We start from the raw sequence: 9,065 nt of genomic DNA, 5'->3' as shown, positions 1-9,065 counted from the left end.
TAAAATCTGTAGGGCAAATCCAGCTCTTGGCCAGTGAAGTGTGACCCCAATACCTCTGGTGGAGCTGTGCCTGCTGACAAACAGTTGTACTGGATGGTCATTAGGCATGTTCACAGCTTTTGAGAAGATACTGATTTGTAATCATTCTCTGTGCATACAGAATATCCCTGACTGTGTTTCCTTCTAGATACTTTAAGCAGTTCATGCTATCCAGGTTAAAAGAAGTCATATATCATTTTCTTTGAGCAGTTTAACTCATAATTTGTTCTTTGCTATATTTCAGTATGATTATCTAGATGAGCAACAAAGGAGAAAATGACTTCATGAATTGCCACTAAGAAATGAGATTTCACCATAATGAGCCTGCAAGTCTTTTACCTTCTTTATTGAGTTGATCCATGTCTGAATTTCAGAATATATCCTTTCTTCCTGTGGGCTAAATCCATTTGACAGAGATCCATTTGAGTAGAGATCTGGGTCAGTTTTGAAGGACTTCCATTATCTCAAGTGGGGAAAAAGCACTACATAATTCTGTTTGCAGGACTGCCTCATCAATCAGTAAAGAAAGCAGCTCAGCAGTGGAGCAAGGCTGCAGCTTCTGCAATGCACTAATTTTCTACCTTTGGCACTGAATTATTTACCAACACAATGTGCAGATGTGAAGGAGTTCAAAAATATTCAGTTGAGAGTCTCCCTCTGTGATGTTGGATTAGTAGATCTATTTATTAGGTAGAAAGGAATAAAATTGCCAGGTGACCTCAAGATCAGGCTTCTGTATTCCAGTCTTCACAAATTCTGTCAATCTTCGCAGTCTTGCATTAATTCTTTCAGAAAACATCCAGTGATGGCAGAACTACACACTCTTCAGACTGTTTGTTCAACAAAATCTGTCCTTCAGGCCCTGACCTTTTGTCACAATCAAAAACCCTTTGGTTATTTTCCTGTCCCAAATGTAACAACATTTTGTATCCCCTGTGGAGACTTTTTCCATGTGTGAACACTTCAATGTCTTTTCTCCAGAGCTGAAAAACACAGTTCTTACTATTTCCTTTTGCCATATCTGTTTGAGATATGGCAAAACTGTTTGAGAGGAGCAGTTATTTCCATTCAGTCTTTTTTTTTTTTTTTTTTTTTTTTGTGTTTCAGGGGTTTTTTTTTGTGTTTTTTTGTGGTGTCTTCTATCAGGCTTTTTAGTATTTATTATCTGTCCTTTGTTTTTGATAGTATCAAAGCAGGCTTTCACATCAGTGAACAAGGCCTGTGGGAAAGCTTCAGATTGTTTTGATTTAGCCAGGGTTGGCAGGCTTCTGCAAACTCAATATTTGGAGAAATAAAGAGTCCTGTGAGGTAGGACTGGAGCACTGGGAAGTTGTGATAAAAGAACATGTGCACAGCATCTTCTACTCTGCATTACTCAGCAAGAAAACAACCTGTGTCTATCACATCTTACTGGTTTCAATTCAAAATCACCCAGTAAAATGAGCTTGTGTCCCACAGAGCAAACTATTTCTCTGCCCTGTGTTCCCTGGGAGCAGCTGAGTTCTGGCACTTCATTAGTGTGAATAAGTGTCAGACCTCATCATGCTGGAAGAACAGCTGACCATGCAGGCCTTGGAAATAAATTCTAAGCCTTTTAAAAACACTATTGATACCAGGAGCTTTTTTAAAACAAAAGACAGCTTGTTCTAACCCCAGTTTATATATATATATATATATATATATACACATATATATATGTATATATATATGTGTATGTGTGTATGTGCGTGTGAGAAGTTAATTAGTACGAGTGAAGTATAATAAGGGTAATTGAAGAGAAGCAAAAGCAGTAGCTGAATAATAATAAATAAAAAAAATCCAACAGCAAGGCCTATGTGCATGTTTTTGTTGTCTTTGGGGTTTGGGGTTTTTGGTAATAAAAAATTCACTGAACTTGAATATATTTGTCGCATTTCTTGGCCCTTTGTTTTTCCTTTTGTGAAAGAGACTGTCCAGCCTCATCAGTCTGGTGAACTTAGAAATTAAGTCCCTTAACTTCAGTAGGTACTTACAAATATTTTGGGCCTGTATTAGGCTCTGTGCTTGCTGTATTGGGAATTAGTTCCATAAATTCTTCATTTACCTTGCTATTCTAACATGAGAATTGGAAGGACATTTAAATTTTTAAGGAAAAGGAATCCATTTTCAAGACAAAAAAATTAGCAACAGAACAGAAGTAACTGCAATGCAAAATGCATCTGTCCAAACTTGATCAAAACTTCTGAAAGACTTGACTGCTCTTCAGCCTATAAATGCTGAAATAGAAATGTCTGCTTTTTATCTTCCATATTAAGATCTCTAACTTATGGAATTCTTTTTCCCTAAGGCAGATCTTTAATAAAACACAACAAAACCGTAAGATAGTTAAGGTCTTCCTGGCAAGCTTCAAAAATTGGTTTAAATTTTTAGCTTTGCCATGGTGAGACATCATAGCAAATCTTAACTCTTAACTGTTTTCAACACACAGTGAAGGCTTCCTGGGCAAGATCTCTGACATTTAAAGAACATTGTAGGGCATGGTGAGGTTTCTTCTTATACCTTAGTCTATCCTGGTGCATCACTCCTCCTCCTACCTGATGGAAAGAGTCAAGTGATTTTGCTTTTTCCCTCTGTCAGATTTGACATTGCATGCAGGCTCACACCCTTAAATGGTTTCTCATCTGCTGCTGGTTTTCTTAGCTCACTATTAAAACTCTCAGATTATAGGACTGAATTAGTGTGTAGCTGCCACTTAAACTTTGCAATTCTCCTAAGACAAATTTTGTGACTGAAATGTGGAAGCCATCTGGTAACACTACACCAAAAAGGTGATAAAATTGTTAGATTCTTCAGCAATTGCTGAAGTGCAGTCCAATAATTGATAGCATGTCAGATCTTGGGGGGTGAAGGCAAATAAAATTTCCTGCTGCAGAAAACCTTGTTGAAATAAAAACCAGGAAGCTGAGCAGAGTAGCAAATATTGATTATTTGACATAATGATGAAACTCCATGCTGTTTTTTCTTTTCTTTAGAATATTTATCAGGCCAAACTTATCAATCTCAGAGCCAGATTTTCCTTCATGCCTTTTTCACCCCACTATTCTCCCTTTAGTTAAGTGTTCAAATAAAATGCTTCCAAGCTTTTTTGGTCTGTGAACCACCAACATCTGGCACTTTGTGACTTGTTTTGTTCCCTTTCCAGAGGCAGTCATCTGTGCTGGGGCAAAGCCAACTCTGGTTTGGGGCTGCTGCTTAGCTTTCATCTCCCTTAACCATGATGTGTTTATCACCACACTCAGGCTACAAAAAGCTTCTCCAGAATGAGGAACATTGTCAGAAAGCCCATGCTATTCAAATCATCACAAAGCATGAAGAAATTTGTGTACTTCTAAGGCAATGCCCTGGCAATACGATGTAGGGACAGAAGACAAAAAGCTCCTGCAGTCCTTTATCTAGAAAAACAACCTCAGAGCTGCTTAAAAACAATCCAGAGATTTCTTTTGTGGACCACTCCCCAAAGTAAAATAAAATTTTTAAAAACCCACCAAAAATGCCAACAGAAAAACCCACCAAAAAACCTTCCTCAAAACCCCATATCATAGGCAGAAAGAACTGAGAAAAAAAAAGAAGAAAAGAAGTCTATGAAAATAAGTTATCCCATACAGTCTTGATTTCTGTGGGTTGGGGAAGACAAAAGTAGACTTTGCAAAAGACACCTACTAAGAAACCTACAAAACCTACTAAGAAATCATTTAAAGAGTGAAATAAATGAAGAAGCAGCACGTACATCTTCCACAAATGTAAATTGGGAAAATAAACAAGGAAGAAACCATGTTGCTTTAATACATATATAGGGGGATATATATACAGATATAGTCCCCATTTTCTTGCTAGCTTACTGCTTAGATGCTGGCTAATGAATGTTTTCTGTATGTGAGCTGAAATACAAGGACTTACTGGCACTTCTCTCAGAAAACTAAAATAATTTCTTCTAAACTCTTCATGTTACTTTGTTACTTGTTATTTGTGCCACACAAATAGCAAGCACAGTACTTCTTGTTTCATGCTTTGCTTGTGCATGAGCTGTTTACCTACGTTTCCAAGACACTGGCGTTTTGGAATACTATTACCTATTTTGTGATGAGTGCCCTTGACAGAAAATTTTTCATTTCTTCTTGACTGCCATTGCTTCTGTTTTCTATCTGTGGCTTCAGCAGGAAGCCAGAAGTTTGATTGCTATGGTAAGTGATTTGTACTTGTGGCCTGAGACCACTTTGCAGCAAGGCCTACAATAGTTTTCACCACTATGAACAGCTCTAGATCTAAGCCATGCCTAGACACAGAGTGTTCTTCTTCAGTTTGCTGTATATTCACAGGAACATTGGCATTCTCAGCTGCTGGGGGTTGGCCAATGCAGCCTCATGTGCATGACAATGATTTTAGGCAAACTGTGGTTTATATGGGATATATTATTCCACCTTGCTGTTGCTCCCACCATGTGTAAACACAGAGCAATACACCTGCTGATGGACTGATATACCTGAATTGCCAGCTGGACTGCCATAGCCTAGGAATCTTTCTATCCCCTCTGTCCTGGGACATTACCTGTCCTGTCATTCGAGCAACATGGAAGGCATCCCTGCCCATGACAAGGGTGTTGGAACTGGATAATCTTTAAGATCCCTTCCAATATAAACCATACTATAATTCTGTGATTAATTGTAAGTTGTGTTTCTTGTGTCATTTGTTTCAATGTTTAAATAAAACTCAATAATTTTCAAGGTGGAATGGAGATGCTTGCAGTTGGCTGCAAAAGCTAAAATAATATAGAGAGCCAGAGGAGTAGATCTGGACCATTATCATTTCTCACAGACAGCTTGAAGAGGAGGACCTGCCTCAGTGCCCCAGTCAATCTCTTGATACAGAAAGAGGAGGATGTTCAACATTTCTGCTGATAACTCTTTTTATAGGATGAGGAGTGAGACAGTTCAAGCACTTCCAACTCTAATCATGGTAGCACTAACACAGATGGAGTTTCCCAAAATAGTTTCTTTCTTTCTTTCTCTCTTAGTAAAAAAAAAAGAGAAATTCATGACATCCTCAACTCAATCTGGATAACAGCAGGCAGCCAGCAATTCTCCTGTAAAGAATATATCAGGCTGGCAAGAAAAGAATAGATTTAAATCTTTCCCTATGACCCATAATGTTGCCAGTCAGTATAAAGAGGCAAAAAAGTCAGGCTTGTGGCTAAGACTGTGAAAAATGGGTACATCATTAACTATTTCTACTTGCAGTAAAACCTAGCATCCAGCTATTTTTGCCTCATATTGAATACTGAGGTATTGAATACTCAATTTTCCCCTAAGTGCTAAAATATAAAACCTTAAATTGCAAAATGCTGTAATTGGCATGCAAGCAAAACTAATCTGAGATATGCAGTGTGCAATTTTTTGTCTGCTCAGGGACAATGAACTGTTACCTGGAGTTATTTATTGCTTTTCAGACATTGAGGCCAGTAGGAAAGAACACTACTAAAGTGCTAAATCCTGTCCTAGGATCCAGTCCTTAGTTCTAAATCCTGTCTCCAAATCAGTGGCTTGAGGGGTCCTTGGCCTCTCCTGAGCAGTGCCAGGGAATTGCTTTGGAAAATTGGCTGGCCCAAGTGGACAACACATCAGGGAAAGTTCCGATAGAAAAAAAAAGAGTTACTGGTGGAACTATTTCACCTTCTAAAAGGAATAATTAATTATGGTGAGATTACTGTTCTAGGTGCTGTTTATCCCACGTCTGTGGGGAGCCATAGGCCTGGAGTCAATGTCTGTCAGCAATGAAAAATCTGCCAGTTCTGTCTCTTGGCCAGCAGAAATTTTTCCTTGCAAATACTGATCTGTCATTTATTTCAGCCGCAGGAAGTGGGATTCTTGTATGCTGAAATATGTCCATGTCATATTTAAGCATTTTAAAGTAGGTAACAACTTTTCTTTCCTTTTTGTGTCATGAACAGCATAATAATTATATTACTCTAGAGGTATCAATGGTGCATTTTTTAGTCAACTGTAATAGCAAAAGTTTTTTTGAGGTTACTTGAGAAAGCTTGTGTGAACAGCTTAAAAACAGCTTGAAAATTGTAGAGGGAGTAGCTAATGGGAGCAGCTTGAGCTCTGAAGACCCAGGCTGGTCACAGCGTGGGAAGCAGTTGGGATTGTGGAAGAGGTGGTCTGAAAAATTTCTCATGGCAAAAGCATCTGTTCTCACCTTTCTTTTTTTTTTTTTTTCTTGTTGCAAATGAAGCAAGTTGGAGGCAGAAGAGGAGCCAGAGTGTCTCAGTGTGGGAGGTGGGGATACAGGCCAGGGAGGAATATGACTGAGCAGGAAGGAGCATTTGTTCCAGGTCCTTCTCTCCAACATGTCCATGGCTGTTCTTGGTCTCATCTTCTTAACCTGCTGTATGAAACTTAGATCAAAAGTCAGTGGCAAGAGTAAGTTGAGTTTCTCTGTGAATCTTGGAAATGTTCCCTTCACTCTGACAGTCCTGGAAATCTGGTTATCTTCCTTCCTGAATCTCAATGTAGCACTTCCTTTTTTTCCCCCCCCTCCATGTGTTTTCATGTATTCTGTGTTATTGAGTCTCAAGTTTTCACATAATTTCTAAGCCTTGGCTTCAGCCCCCTCCAAGTGATCCTAAGGGGGCTATTCCCTACTCCATGCCTTCAACATTGCCATAAGAAACTGTTCATTTTCTCTGGCAGCTAATTTTGACCAGTAAGATATACTTACAGTCTTCTGAGGTTTGCAAACTACTGAGATTTTACTCAGCACAAGTGAAAGGATACAGTATATCTTCATAAATATTTAAAAAATCACTACTTTATTTCTGCCACTTTTCATCCACATTTCCAGTTAGCCAGAGTTTCACAGGCATGCTCAGCTTTCAGTTCTGATGGAATTTGATGTGAAAATTCATAAAGAAGCCCTTTGCTGCTGTGTAGCTTTGGAGCCATGGAAACAGTACCCTGCCCAAAAGGGAATGTAGGTTAAGGCGTGGAGGGAAAACTGGGGATGTGTTCCATTTAGCTGAAGCTGGGGATTTGTTTTCAGAATAAATTAGGTCTTAGAAGGCAGAAATTAGGCTAGGGTGGTAAATGCCAAGAGTTTTCTTCATTCCAAGATTATGTCTTTTTTCCATGGTCAGGATGCCAGTTCTCAAGGAATCTTCAAAAAGTATTGCTACTTAACATGTCCACTGGGGCATCAAATGTATCACACATTTGATGTGTGATGAAGCAGATGAAAAACTCCAGCATTTTTAAAAAATTTCAATATGAAAAGACATCTGTTCCATTAGTACCTTTATCAGCCACTACACATTTCATATGTTCACATTTGCCAGCTGCAGAACGAGAATACCAGGGAATAATCATCTTTGTTGCCTGAATGTGTCCATTGCATCTTAAATTTTAGCTCCTTTGGAGGGTGTGAAGGTAGGGAGAAAAAAAATTATGCTTTAATTTAGCCTAACAAAAAAAAATTACTACTGTCTGTGACTTCAAATAGGCACAGATGAGTAGGTACAAGTATTTTCTCTGAGCTTCAGCAACTGGGAAAATTCATTATTTGTTTAATCTAGCAACCAAACCAGGGCTTCCAACATAGGCTGGTAGTGACTTAAGGGCCAACATAGACTGTTCCAGAGGACTTCTTGATAATAAATTATCAATAATGATAACAAGGACAACAATAACAACAACAATAATAAAACATATCTGGTAAGAATAAAGCCATAAACAGCTGAAAAAAATATTAATGAGCACTGGCCAGTATGCCTCCACATAAAATGATTAATAAGCCTTTTGAAGCTTAGTCCTAACAGACTGCTGTAGCTCAAAGCTGTTTAAAAAGCTTACCGTAAATCTATTCTTACCTTTCCCAAGAACCCATCCTTATCATGCCAATCTTTAGGAATAAATACTAGAATAGACTTATACAATCCTCAGGCAAGGGGAAAAATGATGTATCTTTTAATTCTTGTGGGATTATTGACTGCTGGTTAAACCTTGACATTCTCTTGCCTTACAGTTTTGATCAAATAATGCTATGAAATGCAGCAAGACAGTGACTAAGAAATAAATCCACACAAATATATCATTCTTTGTTTATAATATACTGCCTTTTGAGATAGAAATGTTAAAGCTGTGGTTTCCCTGGCTTGGAGGGTTCTACAGGTAGAAATATTAAACTGGGTCTATACATTGGCTCTCAGTTTCAGATATCTCATTAATTCCAGATAACAGTTAATTTTTCTTCTGCAGACAAAATGATTACAAACTGCTTATCCCAAGTCAGTTTTGTTTGCATCCCAATTTCTGCATTCTGCAAGTCATTAATTTTAGTGCTTGGGGTGGAGAGGGGGAAGTGAGGCAATTAGGAATAAGATACATGCTGTGAACCCCCACTTTCATCAGTATCATTTGATGCTTGGGGACAGGGGAATGGACTGCAGTGCTGAAAAGCTCCTGGATGCAGTCCTTGTTTCCCTTAAACAATTCCAGTTCCTAAGGTTAATGAAAATAATATTAATAATAATAATGATAAAATAACTGCACTAGGTGGTGAGCACATTTAATTTGGACTAGGAAATCCATGACATTTCAGGAAATATGGGAACCCTATGCAGTTGTGCAAATATTTCTGCATCAGAAACTAACATGCACCATGCCATGCTGGCTCTTTCAGTAAAATTGTGAAGGGAGGCTTCAGACCCCTTCAGCTTCATTAGTAAAACTGCATCTTCTCTGAAGCTCGCCTTTCTTCTGACTAATTAGAAATTTCTTATTAGTTCTGAAGGTATTGATTTTCATAATTGATTTCTTAACCAAATCAAACAAACAAAAAAAACCTTAACATCTTCAAAGGAGAAATGATTTCAAAAATACCGTGTGCAGTGACTGTGAGCACTCTGTCATTGTCCATCCTTATCACCCTGCATGTGGACTGATGAAGTGTTTCCACAGCTGCCTCCCAGTACACTATTAATCCAGGATGAGAAC

The sequence above is a fragment of the Zonotrichia albicollis genome, chromosome 1 (genome assembly GCF_047830755.1).
Source record: "Zonotrichia albicollis isolate bZonAlb1 chromosome 1, bZonAlb1.hap1, whole genome shotgun sequence".
In the NCBI taxonomy this organism is placed as follows: domain Eukaryota; kingdom Metazoa; phylum Chordata; class Aves; order Passeriformes; family Passerellidae; genus Zonotrichia; species Zonotrichia albicollis.
The sequence above is the reverse complement of the archived record's forward strand: the minus strand, read 5'-3'. Positions refer to the sequence as shown.